Source organism: Aquarana catesbeiana, linkage group LG01, assembly GCF_042186555.1.
Source record: "Aquarana catesbeiana isolate 2022-GZ linkage group LG01, ASM4218655v1, whole genome shotgun sequence".
NCBI classification, from domain to species: domain Eukaryota; kingdom Metazoa; phylum Chordata; class Amphibia; order Anura; family Ranidae; genus Aquarana; species Aquarana catesbeiana.
In genome coordinates this window covers 107,434,713-107,451,701 of record NC_133324.1, presented here as the reverse complement: position 1 = coordinate 107,451,701, position 16,989 = coordinate 107,434,713, and the positions used below count along the sequence as shown (strand labels likewise).

Genomic DNA, 16,989 nt, shown 5'->3' with positions numbered 1-16,989 from the left:
TCCGTTTCTGATTCTGGGAGGTCCTCGATTTTTGCGTTTGCTTGGTCCAGTTGATCCTGTAGGGATGTGATCATTTTGGAGTTTCGGTTCACCCACTTTACTGTCCCATCCATTTTGGACTCAATTGTGTCCAATCTCTCCCCTATGTTTTGAAAGTCATCTTTCATACCCATAGTGATTATAGTGCTTGCTTTAGATAGTTCTTGTTGCAGGAGTGCAGAAAATCTAGCAAGCAGAACTGTGTCTCCTGAGTACACGTTAGTAGGGGCAGGTGGCTGTGAAAACGCTGCGCTGTTTTGGCTCAGGGCTATTTCAGCAATTTCAGCCATTTGCCTATCTGTGGAGGAGGCTGGGGAGTCAGTAAACAATAGGGGCCTGTCCGAAGAGCCTAACAAGGGTCAGCTGATGCACTCTCTAGGTCATTTGACACTTTGGACGAGGAGTCCACCCCTGAACCTGAGCTGATCATTCTGACTTCATGCATTGTTGCCCATTCTACCACCCTGGAGTCAAAAATTCCTCCTGGCAAGACCTTTGTCTCCACTGAGCTAAAAGCTAAGATCCTTCGTTGGAGACATGATTCCAAGGTGGCAGGTCATGCTGGGTTCCTTCCTACTCATCAGTCATCACTACTAGTGGCCTAATCTCTGCTTGGATGTCAAAGACTACGTTAAGGCTTGTCATGTCTGTGCTCAGTCTAAATCCTCCACACAAGCCCCTTCTGGTCTTCTCATGCCCTTCCACATTCCTAAGGAGTCCTGGTCACACATTGCCATGGATTTTATCACTGATCTCTCACTGTCAGAAAAGAATATGGTCATTTGGGTGGTAATCGATCGGTTCTCCAAGATGCCTCATTTTGTTCCTCTTCCTGGTCTTCCTTCTGCTCCTGCCTTGGTTCCCATTTTTGTTTGAGAAGTTTTCTGCCTCCATGAGGTTCCTTCTCATATTGTTTCTGACAGGGGCGTTCAATTTACGTCTCGTTTTTGGAGAGCCTTGTGCAAATCCCTCAATATTGTCTTGGGATTTTCCTCTTCTTACTACTCTCAATCCAATGGACAGACTGAGAGGGTTAATCAGGAGTTAGAGGTCTTTCTTCGCACCTTAGTCTCTGCTCATCATGACAATTGGTCCTCTCTACTCCCATGGGCAGAATTCTCTCACAACGATCATGTAAATACCAGTTTGCAGAAGACACCCCTTTTCACAGTTTATGGAAAACACCCTCAACTCCTTCCTCCCATGACCTGTTCTCCAGATATTCCAGCTTTGGCTACAGCTCAGGAGTCTTTCAATTCTATTTGGGGTGACGTTCATGATTCCCTCCGGGCAACTGCTGACAAAATCAAAGGCTTTGCCGACCACCGCAGGCGTAAACCTCCTTCTCTTCAGCCAGAGGAAAAAAAAGTCTGGCTCTCCACCAGGAACATCAAGCTCTGAGTTCCTTCTCTGAAGTTTGCCCCAAGATTCATTGGTCCGTACACTATAACCTCTAAACTGAATCTGGTTTGTTTCAAACTCCAGATTCCTAAAAGCCTTAAAATCTCTAACTCCTTCCCTGTTGTTTTTCTGAAGTCTTTAGTCCTCAATAAGTTCTCTCTTCCTCTCCCTACCGTGGCCCCAGTCTCTGAGGATAATCAGGAGTACGAGGTTAGTCAAATTCTGGATTCCCAGCTCTGTAGAGGCATTCTTCAGTACCTCATGCTTTGGAAAGGGTTTGGTCCTGAGGAGATCTTGGATCACTGCATCTGAGGTATTTGTGCCTTGTCTGTTGAGGAGGTTTCATCTAAAGTTTCCTTCTAAGCCTGGCCCAGGCAGGGGAGGGGGAGGCCTTGTAAGAGGGGGGTACTGTCATGGTTACGCAGTAATGTTTGTTTGTCAGCTTACCACTCCATGTGTTCAGCTTTAGAGGCCAGCCACTCTCACCTGGCTGCTTAAGTAATCTCTCCTCAAAGCATGGCTCCATCCCAGCCCCTATCAGGGAAGTCTATATTAACCTGTGCACTGCAAGCTAGTCCTGCTGATCAATTTTGTGTGTTTTGGCTTCCATGTGCTCATTGCTCTGTGTCCTACGTCTGATCCTGTTTACCGACCTTCGCTTGTTCTTTACTGTCCTCGTCTGCTTGTTGCCCTGACCTTTTGGCTTATCTCCTGACTATCCTTGTTGTTCCAGGCTGCTGCTTTCTTTCTATCCTCCAGTAGTCTACTGTGAGCATGAGTTGGGAGACCCTGGGGGCCGTGACCTGGAGCCAGACTGCAGTGAAGTCCATCCCCACCATCAGGGGTACGCTGGCTCTTAGATTCTACGCCCTGGGAAATCTCATGCTCTAGCTCCCAGTGTGAACCGTGTTGGTGCTCCAGAGTACCTGCTTTCCTGAATCACCCCGGGCTCCATCCACAGCAGTCAGCCGTAGGGTCCACTACCTTGTGATGCACTCCAGACCCCAACGGGGTGCATCTGTCACCTGGACTCAGGTGACCTGACAGCCCAATTAGCCAATTCTCTCCTCGGTGTCATGTGACTCCTTAGTGTTACAAGGTCTCAGGTGTGAATGGGGAGGAGGTGTGTTAAATTTGGTGTTATCGTTCTCACTCTCTCATACTGGTCACTGGAAGTTCAACATGGTACCTCATGGTAAAGAACTCTCTGAGGATCTGAAAAAAAGAATTGTTGCTCTACATAAAGATGGCCTAGGCTATAAGAAGATTGCCAAGACCCTGAAACTGAGCTGCAGCATGGTGGCCAAGACCATACAGCGGTTTAACAGGACAGGTTCCACTCAGAACAGACCTCGCCATGGTCGACCAAAGAGGTTGAGTGCACGTGCTCAGCGTCATATCCAAAGGTTGTCTTTGAGAAATAGACATATGAGTGCTGCCAGCATTGCTGCAGAGGTGATGATGCACAAGAAAGCCTGCAAACAATTTGCTGAAGACAAGCAGACTAAGGACATGGATTGCTAAAACCATGTCCTGTGGTCTGATGAGACCAAGATAAACTTATTTGGTTCAGATGGTGTCAAGCGTGTGTGACGGCAACCAGGTGGGGAGTACAAAAACAAGCGTGTCTTGCCTACAGTCAAGTATGGTGGTAGGAGTTTCATGATCTGGGGCTGCATGAGTGCTGCCGACACTGGGGAGTTACAGTTCATTGAAGGAACCATGAATGCCAACATGTACTGTGGCATACTGAAGCAGAGCATGATCCCCTCCAGTGGCGGAATCACTGCTAGTGATCCTAACACCCCCCCTTCCACCAGCATCTGCGAGTGATCCCAACACCCCCCCAGCATCTGCCAGTGATCCCCCCAGCATCTGCCAGTGATCCCAACCACCCCCAGCATCTGCCAGTGTTCCCACCACCCCCCAGCATCTTCTAGTGATCCCACCACCCCCCCAGCATCTGCCAGTGATCCCAACACCCCCCCAGCATCTGCCAGTGATCCCATTACCCCCCAGCATCTGCCAGTGATCCCAACACCCCCCCCCCAGCATCTGACAGTGATCCCAACCACCCCCCAGCATCTGACAGTGATCCCCCCAGCATCTGACAGTGATCCCAACCACCCCCAGCATCTGCCAGTGATCCCAACACCCCCTAGCCTCTGCCAGTGATCCCACCACCCCCCAGCATCTGACAGTGATTCCAACCACCCCCCCAGCATCTGACAGTGATCCCAACCACCCCCCCAGCATCTGACAGTGATCCCCCCCTCAGCATCTGCCAGTGATCCCACCACCCCCCCAGCATCTGCCAGTGATCCCAACACCCCCCAGCATCTGCTAGTGATCCCACCCACCCCCCCAGCATTTGCCAGTGATCCCACCACCCCCAGCATCTGCCAGTGAACCCACCACCCCCCAGCATCTGCCAGTGATCCCAACACCCCCCCAGCATCTGCCAGTGATCCCACCACCCCCCCAGAATCTGCCATTGATCCCTCCACCCCCCAGCATCTGGCAGTGATCCCAACTACCCCCCAGCATCTGCCAGTGACCCCACCACCCCCCAGCATCTGACAGTGATCCCAACCACCCCCCCTTCAGCATCTGACAGTGATCCCAACCACCCCCCCCTTCAGCATCTGACAGTGATCTGATTCCCCCCTCCAGCATCTGCCAGTAATTAGTCCACCCCCTCCCTCCCAGCACTGCCCCTGATCAATCCCCCTTCCCTCCGGCATTACCACTGATCGCATTATCACCAGCACTGCCACTGATCCTATCCACCCTAGCAGCGCTGTGTCCCATCACCCACACAGCACTGCCACCAGGGGCGTAACTACAGGGGTCACAGTTGCGATCTGGCCTCATGCTCTACGGGGGCCCATGCTCCAATGTACACCTGGATAGGAGGAGCGGCATATAAAGGAACCGATCCCCTCCATTTTCCTCATGTAGAAATATGGAGAGATTGATTCCTCTATACGCCTCCCCCCCTCCGTTCCTCCTATCCAGCTTCTTTCTACTGCTCCTGGGCCCCTGTCCTCTGTCCTGGCCCCCCTGCAGTATTGCCGGGGGATTTGTCAGGATGGAGGGCAAAGAAAGAGCTGGTAAATATGTAATTTACCGGCCCCTTCCTTGTCTGAATGGACAGAGTCAGGGATCTGTACCGATCACTGACTCTGTTCATTCATACCTATCTTAACTATGCTTTAGTTTGTGAATGAAAGGGAAGATTCTGTGCAGCTGAGGTTGCAGAGAAGGAGATTGGGAGCTCAGCAGTGGAACATCAGAGATCTGTTTAGACCCCTGATATCTTACCAAAGCCCCCCAATGGGGCTCCTAAACAAAATGTAAAAATAATATTAAAAAAAAAAAAAAATAAAAAGTAAAAAAAAAATAATAATAATAAAAACCTACTGACCACCAGAGTCACAAAGGTTGCACTTGCGACCGAGGCCTGGCATTCCGCTACTGGGCTTTGGGGGAAGGGTCCCAGGCTCATGAGAAGGGACCCCGTCCGGGAGTCAGGGGGGCCCTTCATGGTCTCTTGCACCAGGGCCCTGAAGGTTCTAGTTACACCTCTGATCCCCTCCCTTCAGAGACTGGGTCATAGGGCGGTATTCCAACATGATAATGACCCCAAACACACCTCCAAGACGACCACTGCCTTGCTAAAGAAGCTGAGGGTAAGGGTGATGGATTGCCCAAGCATGTCTCCAGACCTAAACCCTATTGAGCATCTGTGGGGCATCCTCAAATGGAAGGTGGAAGAGCGTACGGTCTCTAACATCCCCCAGCTCCGTGATGTTGTCATGGAGGAGTGGAAGAGAACTCCAGTGGCAACTTGTGAAGCTTTGGTGAACTCTGTTGCCAAGAGGGTTAAGTTAGTGCTGGAAAATAATGGTGGCCACACAAGATATTGATACTTTGGGCCCAGTTTGGACATTTTCACTTAGGGGTGTACTCACTTTTGTTGCCAGTGGTTTAGACATTAATGGCTGTGTGTTGAGTTATTTTGAGTGACAGCAAGTTTACACTGTTATACAAGCTGTACACTCACTACTTCACATTGTAGCAAAGTGCCCTTTCTTCAGTGTTGTCACAACATGAAATGATATAATAAAATATTCACACAAATGTGAGGGGTGTACAAATTTTTGTGAGATACTATATATATATATATATATATATATATATATATATATATATATATATATATATATATATACAGTGGGGATGGAAAGTAGTCAGAACCCCTTTAATTTTTCACTCTTTGTTATATTGCAGCCATTTGCTAAAATCATTTAAGTTCATTTTATTCCTCATTAATGTACACACAGCACCCCATATTGACAGAAAAACATTCAAGAACAGTCACAGAGTTGTTGTGAAGCCACTCCTTCATTATTTTAGCTGTGTGCTTAGGGTCATTGCCTTGTTGGAAGGTAAACCTTCGGCCCAGTCTGAGGTCCTGAGTACTCTGGAGAAGGTTTTCGTCCAGGATATCCCTGTACTTGGCCGCATTCACCTTTCCCTCGATTGCAACCAGTCGTCCTGTCCCTGCATTAGACAGGTGATGAGCAGTGCCTAGTTTTCTCTACACATACTGCTTAGAATTAAGGCCAAAAAGTTCTATCTTGGTCTCATCAGACCAGAGAATCTTACTTCTCACCATGTTGGAGTCCTTTTGTTTTTTTTTAGCAAACCCCATGTGGGCTTTCGTGTGCCTTGCACTGAGGAGAGTCTTCCGTCGGGCCAGTCTGCCATAAAGCCCCGACTGGCAGAGGGCTGCAGTGATGGTTGACTTTCTACATCTTTCTCCCCCGATAGCTCAGTTTGGCCGGACGGCCAGCTCTAGGAAGGGTTCTGGTCGTCCCAAACGTCTTCCATTTCAGGATTATGGAGGCCACTGTGCTCTTATTCTTGAATGGCCCAACCAGAGCCCTGACTTAAACCCAATTGAGCATCTCTGGAGAGACCTAAAAATGGCTGTCCACCAACGTTTACCATCCAACCTGACAGAACTGGAGAGGATCTGCAAGGAGGAATGGCAGAGGATCCCCAAATCCAGGTGTGAAAAACTTGTTACATCTTTCCCAAAAAGACTCATGGCTGTATTAGATCAAAAGGGTGCTTCTACTAAATACTGAGCAAAGGGTCTGAATACTTAGGACCATGTGATATTTCAGTTTTTCTTTTTTAATAAATCTGCAATAATGTCAACAATTCGGTGTTTTTATGTCAATATGGGGTGTTGTGTGTACAATAATGAGGAAAAAAATGAACTTGAATGATTTTAGCAAATGGCTGCAATATAACAAAGAGTAAAAAATGAATCTGAATACTTTCCGTCCCCACTGTGTGTATATATATATATATATATATATATATATATATATATATATATATATATATATACAGTATCTCACAAAAGTGAGTACACCCCTCACAGTTTTGTAAATATTTTATTATATCTTTTCATGTTACAACACTGAAGAAATGACACTTTGCTACAATGTAAAGTAGTGAGTGTACAGCTTGTATAATGCCCTGTATACACGGTCGGACATTGATCGGACATTCCGACAACAAAATCCTAGGATTTTTTCCGACGGATGTTGGCTCAAACTTGTTTTGTGTACACACGGTCGCACAAAGTTGTCGGAATTTCTGATCGCCAACCATGCGGTCACGTACACCACGTACGACGAGACTAGAAAAGGCCAGTTCAGAACCAAGCGCGGCACCCTTTGGGCTCCTTTTGCTAACCTCGTGTTAGTAAAAGTTTGGTGAGAGACGATTCGCGCTTTTTCAGACTCGTGGCTTTCAGATCGTTTTCTGCGGTTCAGTTTGTGCTTGTGGGTTTGTATCTGCTCTTCAGTGCATGCAGTAAGTTCGTATTGGAGTTTTCTGTGCGATCTTGCCTGCTCGTTGCTGTTTTTCAGGTCGCTCTTCACAGGCCTTGCTGTTCTTCAGTGCGTTCTGTTACTTCGTTCTGAGCAGCCGACCGTTTTCTAGCCATGTTGCGCATACGTACTCCTCGTAGAGTTCGTGCTGTGCAGGGGCTTGGTGTTGGGGTCCTGACCTTGACACAAGTCCAGTCCATGAACAGGGTGGGGAGGAGTTCATGGACCAAGAATTGGTTGCTTCAGCGTGACCAGTTCTCTCATATGCCTTTGCTCCGTGAGATCCGTGAGAATAATCCTGATGATTTCAGGAACTTTCTCAGGATGACGGACCCCGTATTTCACCGTCTGCTGGCTTTGCTGACCCCCTATATCAGCAGGCAGGATACCTGCATGAGGCAAGCCATCACTCCGGAGCAGAGGCTCGTCGCTACCCTGCGGTACTTGGCGACAGGGAGAAGAGTGCAGGACCTCAAGTTCTCGACAGGCATCTCCCCCCAGGCTCTGGGGATCATTATCCCAGAGACCTGTTCTGCCATCATACAGGTCCTGCAGAAGGAGTATATTAAGGTAAGATTTATCCTTTAGTATCACATTTTATTGTATTTAATGTTTGATAATATATTGTATTTCTTTCCTCATTCCCTAATTACCATGATTGTAATATGCTGTGAATGTCCCCTTTGTCCTCATGCATGCTGTTTTTTTAGGTATTTATTTTTTAAGTCCTTCATACATATCTGCCTTCAATAACCTCCCCAGCATGGTCTCCTGCCCCTATATTCACCTCATGTAGTCACTTAACAATGTATTTTATCAGCTCCATAGTAGTGCTTTACCCCAAACACCCCCTAAAATGTTTATAAATGTGATTTGTGCTTTAAATTCAGGCAGAGTGCCAGAGGCTTTTTTTTGTGGTGTCCCCAAATCATTTTTCTAAACCCTCCCTCCCCCCAACTGCTAAGTCAGCTGATTCCAATTCTCTATCTATCCTCAATCATCTATCTGCTGACTTTGCCAAACCCATACACACTACACCCATCTCTTTTGTGGTCAGATGTATGGATGAATTCCCCAAAGCATGTAGTGCAAGGGCCTGCCTGTATACTTTCCAATGGTACTTTTTAAAGTTTTTGTATACTATTATTATCTTGATAGGTAATATCAGAATGTCCAAATGTCCTCAAATGTGTACAGTGGGTATTTATATCTTTGTATTATGACACTTCTTACCTGTCCAGTGGGCTGCCAATAGTGTAACTAAGGAGGGGCTGTTACAAGTAATACCCTGTATTTAGGCATTCATCTCTCAATGAAGTGGAGAGGGTTACTTGTCCAAGATCCCCCTATAATGTTAGAAATGGTCCATGAGAGGGGGGGGGGAATATGATAGGTGTACCTTATACTTTGGTGTTAATTTCCCCTTAATAAATGCTATCTGGAGGTTGGCCAAGAATGTTTGTGCCTAATCTGCTTGCCATGTTTATGTGCAAAAATAGTAAATTATTTTTGTTTTCCTCAACAGTTTCATTCCACGCCACAGGAATGGCAGACTGTGGCCTCCCACTTTGCCCAGCGGTGGGACTTTCCTAACTGCGGAGGGGCAATTGATGGGAAACACGTCCACATCGTCCCACCACCCAACTCGGGGTCGTACTATTTCAACTATAAGGGGTTCAAAAGTATTGTGATGTTGGCGGTGGTGTCGGCTGATTACGACTTCTTGTATGTGGACGTGGGGAAGAGTGGCCGGATGTCCGATGGTGGAGTCATCGCCCAGACGGAGTTCTACAGGCGTCTCCAGAATGGCAGCTTGGACTTGCCACCTCCAGAGGACAATGTGGAAGGACTCCCATTCGTCTTCGTTGCGGATGAAGCATTTGCACTGGGGGACCATCTTATGCGGCCATTCCCGATGAGGACCCTCACCCCGGAACAGAGGGTTTTTAATTACCGGCTGGCCAGAGCCAGAAGAGTGGTGGAGAACACATTTGGAATCATGGCCAGCCGGTTCCGCCTATTTCTGACACCCATCCATATGGCGGAGTATAAACTTAATCATCTAATCCTGGCGTGCTGTGTTCTCCATAACTTTTTACGCCAACATTCTGCCAACTATGCTGGCTCAGTTGGGCCTGAGGCCAGAAATCTACATGATACAACCCTGACTGCGCTTGAAAGTGGCCGTCCTGGCTTGCCCTCCCTGAGTGCCCGTGATGTCCGGTTAAGATACCTTGAGTTCTTTGCGGGTAGGGGGGCCATCAATATGCCAAACAATTTGTGAAGCATTTATCAAATTAAAAAAAAAAAATCTTTGGTGACATTTACTGCTTGTGTTTGTTTTAGCTGACCCTGACAGCAATGTGTGGAGTCCTGAAAATGGCGTGATTCTGTAACCTTATACAAAGCACTGTTGGCTGTTATTTACTAAAGGCGTATACACTTTTTATACTACAAGTGCTCTTGAAACTGCAATGAAAATGCTCTTGTAGTGCAAAGAGGATTTGCCCTTAGGAAATAACCACCATTTTCTCATAAAACAGCAATTACATCACCACAAAAATGTTGTAGCGTTGAGACAATAATCCATACATTCTTGATTAACAAACTTTTTAATACATGCACAATCACATGTGCATTTAGAAACGGTTTTTAAAACAAACGAACATGTTTGTTGTATAACAATCTTTGGGGTGGCATTATCAAAAATAGAAATGTACATTTACGATAAAACAGGCCTGTGTAAAACCAACAAGAAAGACAAAAAACTTGAACTTACAAAGTTCACATATGGTAAAACTTGAAGGCAATATCAGACATGAGTATTTAGGAACTGTGTTTGATATTGCGTTCAGATGGGGTGAAGTCACCCCTTGAAAAGCCAAATTTGGGAGATGCACACCAATTTACGAATGTCAACATGTGCTAGCTGCCATCACGGGGGATCAAGGGCCGTGTTTTGTGGGAGCAACCCTGTGATGGACCTGGCCGGGACAGAGGTTGTTGGAGAGGACTGGGTGCGGGCCTGTTGCCTTTTGATTATGGGCCCTAGAATTTGGGGGAATGGTGCTCTCTGTGAGCTGTATGCCTGGGGACCCTGGGGTTGGTGTTACTTTGGATTCAGCTCCATGTCCCCCCAAAAACACACAGACTCTGGGAACCCTTTATATGCCATATTAGAATGGTGACTGATTTATACCATTGGGACTCGTACTGTTAAATGCTAATGTCATCAATTCTGCTATAATGGGTTTATTGTAAATAAGTCTAGTGTGGCTCTAAGAGTCTTTTCACCCATTGTTATTTGTGTTAATTAACTGTGTGAAGCTCGGTGACCACAAGTCTGGGCGAAAGGTCATGTCTCAGTCACCTAGGCTGTATAAAGGATTAGATAATTAGCTCATGTTAATTAAGTTACAGTTGTATTGTTAGAGGAGGTTCCAACAGCATATAAAGTCTTGTAACTGATTCATAATAAACAGTCCATGTTAGTAGTGAAGCAAGTGTCGCCTTGTTTTTTGCTCAGAGAGGTTGGAATATCTGATATCTGTATACAGACTGGGAGGAAGTGGTATATGACGGAAGCACTCAAGCGGAGTGTGGGACGTTCCGTGACATTGGTGGCAAGCAGCGGGAAAACTTCCTGCAGTCTGGGACATCCAAACTTCCATCTGGATCCAAGGTCCAGATAGCAGGAGAAGAGAGGTACAGATACCAGCCGCCAAGGATGAGGAATTCAGGAGGAGGTTGCGAGAGATGCAGATACAGCACAGAGGACCAGTATCGGAGCAGGTCCTGCTGGGATGGTGTGATTCTATTCGCTGCAAACTCTGGAAGGAAGCGCTAGCCCGTGAGCAGCAACACCAGGGAAAAATTCTCCCCTACATCGAGGAAAGGTACTGGTCGCAGTACGGACTGCGGGTGCGGTTTTTGGGAGAAAAACCACACAAAAAGCAGACAGCTGAATTAAGCAGGCTGGTCTGGGCAGAGATAAAGCTGGATGAGAGCTACAGAGCCCTCCGGTGGCATGTATCCCAAGCATGTCCCTGGATAGCGGATGACAGCCCAACGGAAGGCTTAAGCTACGGCGGCTTGGGACTGTTGTTTGTGAAGCTGACAGGGGACCCTAACTTTGGGAGTGATTTGGAGCGGCGGGTGGACGAAATCATGGATTTCAGAGAAGGGCTACTGAACATTGCGGAAGTGCACTGGGCACAGGAAGATTTGGAGTTTCTGGCCGTTCAGGAATGGGAGCTAGAGATCGCCTACAGACGGCTGCTAGACATTGCTCAGTGCCAGGGCTGGGCTCCCTTTGCCTGGGACTATCAGGAAATACCAGCTGACAACCCTGAAATCCTGGCTGAAGAGTCGGCAATGTGGCAGAGCAATAGTGTGCTTTGCCAACCTGCCCCCACAGCTATGGAGGCGGAGGTCTTATGGCGGATGCAGCAAGTGCTGACTGACCTTGATGATCCTGTTTCTGCATGGGATGATCTTGGATGGAGGAATGTGCCTGTCCAGCAGCATGCCAGAGAATCTCCAGTGGGAAATCTGGAGATTGCCATCCCCAAAGCTGAAGTGCTGACAACAGGGCAGAGCTCTGCTAACCTCTGCCCAGCACTGATAACATCTTCTGGGTTCCATGGACAGGAGATGGTGAACCTCCATCCCCAGATACCAGTTGCAGAGACGGGGGATTTAATAGACTTTTCTGCTGAGGAAGAACAACCTGATGAGCCTCCAGCAGAAGAGCTGCTATCAGGGCCAAAGTTCACTGTGTTCTGCCCAGCACCAACAGTGGCTTCGGCCTTCTTGAGAGAAGAGGTAGTCGGCCTTTCTCCCACAACACTGACAGGGACATGTGATTTTCTGCCAGCAGCATCTATAGAGTTAAAACAAACTTCTCCAGCTGAAGATCTGGTAACTGAACAGAGGGTCCAAGACCTCTGTCCCACACTTTTACCAATTCCAGAGACTGGGGATTTAATAGACGTTTCTGTAGAGGAGGAACCACCTGGCAAACCCCCAGCAGAAGTGCTGGCAACCGGACAGAGGGTCCAAGACCTCTGCCCCACACCTGCAGCAATTGTGGAGGCTCAGGCTGAGAAGATGGCAATCACTTCCCAGCAGCAGATACAGGGGGAGAAGGGAGAGGAGGTGTGTGTTGTCCCTCCCCAACAGTTGGCCAGGGTGGAGGAAGTGGGCTTTCCCCCCCAGCAAAGATCCGTGTACCTGGGAGACAGTACCATCGACATGTCGTCCCAGCAGCCAGATGAGGGGATGGAAAAGGAAGCAGCCGGCTCACCTTCCCAATGGCAGCTACACAGTTTGGGAATGGAGGAAGCCAGCCTCCTGCCCCAACGGTTAGCCGGAGCGGAGGATGCGGAGTCCCCAGCAGAAGTGCTGGCAACAGGGCAGAGTGCTACCAACCTCTGCCCAGCACCGGCAACAACTACAGAGTTCCAGGGAGGCGGGGCAGTCGGCCTCCCTCTCCAACAGTTAGCCGGAACAGATGGTGTGGGGTTTCCAGCAGAAGGGCTGGCAACAGGGCCGAGGACTGCTGGACTCTGCCCTCAACTAACAGAGGATGGATTTCCTGTGAAGGTGGATGGGACTTCAGTCTCCACCTGTATACCCCAGGGATGCTGGGCAGTGGGCCCCGATCCCCAACAGCATGACAGAGTAAGCCCAGACACCCTGTCTTCTCTCCAGCGGCAGAAAGGATTCCAGGGAGAAGAGCCAGTCCAGGCCTCTCCCCAGCGGCAGATATGTTCTCTGAGAGAGGCAGAGGTTGGCTGGGTGAGTAATACTCTGTTTGGAATAATTTATTTGGGGTACTGTGTGGGTACAGGCATTAGAGGACTGGAACTACTGACTAACTTCGGAGTCAACCCGTCTGGGGTCCCCTCCTGTGTTAGTCTCCTGCCGAAAGGGGAGAAATGTGATGGACCTGGCCGGGACAGAGGCTGTTGGAGAGGACTGGGTGCGGGCCTGTTGCCTTTTGATTATGGGCCCTAGCATTTGGGGGAATGGTGCTCTCTGTGAGCTGTATGCCTGGGGACCCTGGGGTTGGTGTTACTTTGGATTCAGCTCCATGTCCCCCCAAAAACACACAGACTCTGGGAACCCTTTATATGCCATATTAGAATGGTGACTGATTTATACCATTGGGACTCGTACTGTTAAATGCTAATGTCATCAATTCTGCTATAATGGGTTTATTGTAAATAAGTCTAGTGTGGCTCTAAGAGTCTTTTCACCCATTGTTATTTGTGTTAATTAACTGTGTGAAGCTCGGTGACCACAAGTCTGGGCGAAAGGTCATGTCTCAGTCACCTAGGCTGTATAAAGGATTAGATAATTAGCTCATGTTAATTAAGTTACAGTTGTATTGTTAGAGGAGGTTCCAACAGCATATAAAGTCTTGTAACTGATTCATAATAAACAGTCCATGTTAGCAGTGAAGCAAGTGTCGCCTTGTTTTCTGCTCAGAGAGGTTGTAATATCTGATATCTGTATACAGACTGGGAGGAAGTGGTATATGAATATATATATTTATATATATATATATATATATATATATATATATATATATGAAGCACTCAAGCGGAGTGCGGGACGTTCCGTGACAAACCCCTTCCTCACAGCTACTTTATTATTGAGGAAGGGGTTGCACCCCCACAACGCGTCCATTGATCTCCTGTGATGGCAGCTAGCACATGCTGGCACACTGTGTGCATCCTCCAAATTTGGCATTTCGAAACATCGCTAAAAAATTTAAAACATTGTACCACACAAAAAAAAAGTGATTTTGTGGGGTTTTAAATTCGCCCCAAAACATCAATGATGTTATTATTTTTTTGAATCACATCATTGATTTTCTTCTTGATGTTTTCCAATTCTAAATTACACCCCATTATCTCCCCGATCAGGATCTGGGCACTTTCTGATGTGAAAGGATCTCGATCCCTAACCTCACGATCACATAAAAAGAGAGAGACCAAACAAAAACAGGTATCAAAAATCTGCCAGCATCCATCGCTTACCTGAGCCTGTGGTCACAGACACTCACCTGTTGTGGTGCCAATTTCCCCCACATCTTCTTCCTCCTCCTGCTCCGCTTGTGTTGGGGGTATTTCCCCTTCTTCCAGAGGTGGGGGGTCTCTGGTCTCCTCGGATGAAGGGGTGTCCTCCGAGTCTTTTCTCCCCTATGTAAAACTGGTATAATTAGCACACAGATATTTGATGGCAGAACTATAAATAGGAAACATTGCTTGGAAGTGGGGTACAATTGTCAATTTTAGCAGAGTTCCAAGATGTCGCTTTTTTATTGTCCTTTGTCAACCTGCAATACTTTACCTGTTTTGTACAAGCTTCACAGATGGAGACCCCTCCTATAGTATACACTGGAGCACCTGTGTGGCCCCCCTAATAAAAAGGGTGTTCTTGTGTCCCACACTAGTGCTCCAGTGTCCAGATGTGAAAACAGCTGCTGAGTGTCCTCTCCTTACATAGAATCTAGTTTGCATTTCATTCTAGTAACAAACCCATCTACACAACCAAATATTTTGCATCCAAGTAGGCCCTAAAAAATGTAGGAAAATGCATATGGCCTAAACAATGGTGTTTTAGAGGCCGAAAAAAAAATGTTTGATACGAACGAATAATGGGCCCATGAACATTAAAATTGACATTTTAAACTGTACAATTAAGAAAAGCATATGGAGCAGCACGAACGTAATAAAGACAAAAAGAATAGGAACACAGCACAACTACTTACATTTTGCAGCACCCTCCGGATCTTTTGGTACTGCTCGGGCCCTCTTAATTTCAGGTCCGACCACCGCTTCCTGAGCTGATCTTTCGATCGTCGTACCCCGAAATTCCGGTGCAGACTTTTGACCACTTTCGCCATGATCTTGGCCTTTCTGATATTGGGGTTGGGGTAAGGCCCATACTTTTCATCATAGTCGGCCTTCTTCAGGATGTCCACCATCTCCAACATCTCCCCAAAGGACATATTTGTGGCCTTAAATCTTCCCCTTCTGGATCAGGACGTTTCTGTCTCCGGGCTTTCCTCCTCCTCCTCCTCGTTGCTATAATTAGCACGCACCTGATGTGACTCCGCCATGTGCTCTTCACCCACTGCGCCGAACGAAAAGGGGCGGGGAATAGACTAGAAAGAACGTCAGGGGCGGGCGGAGTTACACACATGCGCAGTGTGTATAAAGCCTAACACACGTGCGTATTACGTACGATCTGTGAGCGGAGGAAGGAGCATTGGACGCGCCGATCGTAAGAACGAAGGTAAGAGACATACTTGTGCCTATACTGCTTCTAGATTGAGGCCTATATTGTAACAAGATTAGGAGAGTTTTGTCTGACATTAGGCTTTGTCTTGTGTTGTGTCTTGCAGTGAACATGGATATCTTATTACAAGATAATGACTTCATGTCAATATTCATTGACATGTTCAGGGAGCTGCCCTGTTTGTGGGAGATCAACCACCCACATTACAGGAACCAAACAAAGAGGAAGGCAGCGCTGGATCAATTGTTGGAAATTGTGAAGCAGGTGATCCCCAGGGCAGACATCACATATTTGAAGATCTTAATTGGTGGCCTGAGGAGCACATATGTAAGGGAGCGCCAGAAAGTCCAGGATTCGCAGAGATCCGGAGCAGCAGATGACATCTATGTCCCCAGGATGTGGTACTATGACAGGCTGCATTTTCTGGCAGGCCAGACTGAACCCAGGTCATCCCTCTCCAGTCTTCCTTCCACGCTTCGTTCCCCTCCAGCTGAGGCTTCTGACGCCCAACCTGGGCCTTCCAGGCAACAACATGTGGAGGAGCCCAGCTTGAGCCAGGTATAGCATTCCTCTAAATATTTCTGCTTGTCCAATCAATGATGTTAACTGGATGTTAGTTTGGAGTACTAATTTCTGATTGTGATTGATGATGCAAAAACTAAAACCATGTCCCTTTTTCATACACAGGGAAGTCTCAGCCAGGAGGTGGCCGGGCCGAGCAGGCTGCCTGATCTGCAGGTCCCTCCCCTACACCTGGAAATAAAAAGTGGCAGGAGGAGGAGTGCCCTAGAGGAGGCTGCCATAGGCCTCTTTTGGAGGGCTACAGAGGCCCTGGGAGCACCACACACCGTGGAGGATGACTTCGCTGCCATCATTGCCTCTAAAATGCAAAGGATGGAGGAGGGACAACAACTCATGTGTGAGTCGCTCATATTGGAGCATAATAAAGGTATGAGGGCTCAAATTACATCTGGGACACACCTTTGCGAACTCACACATGGTCCTCCTCCTCCTCCTGCAGGTCCTCCTCCTCCTCCTCCTCCTTCTCCTCCAGGTCCTCCTAGTCCTCCTCCTCCTCCAGGTCCTACTCCTCCTCCTGCCATATCTCCAACAGCACAGCCACAGCCCGGAATGAAGCGTGGAAGGAAGACCAGAAAGTGAGGACCCTGGATCCAGTCTGGTCAGCCAAAAGATGCAGCCTCTTGTGGTACCACAGCCTGGGGACACAGATGTCATCTGCTGCTTTCCGGATCTCTGGGACTTCTGGACCAGACTGGCCTCCCTTACATATGGACTCCTCAGGCCACCAATTTTGATGTTCAAGAAT

The 16,989-nt window shown here is 47.7% G+C and overlaps 1 pseudogene; it reads right to left on the bottom strand.

Annotated features, from left to right (window-relative positions):
- Positions 1–16,989, bottom strand: part of LOC141145504 (granzyme A-like) — a 103,805-nt pseudogene that overhangs the window by 32,873 nt on the left and 53,943 nt on the right.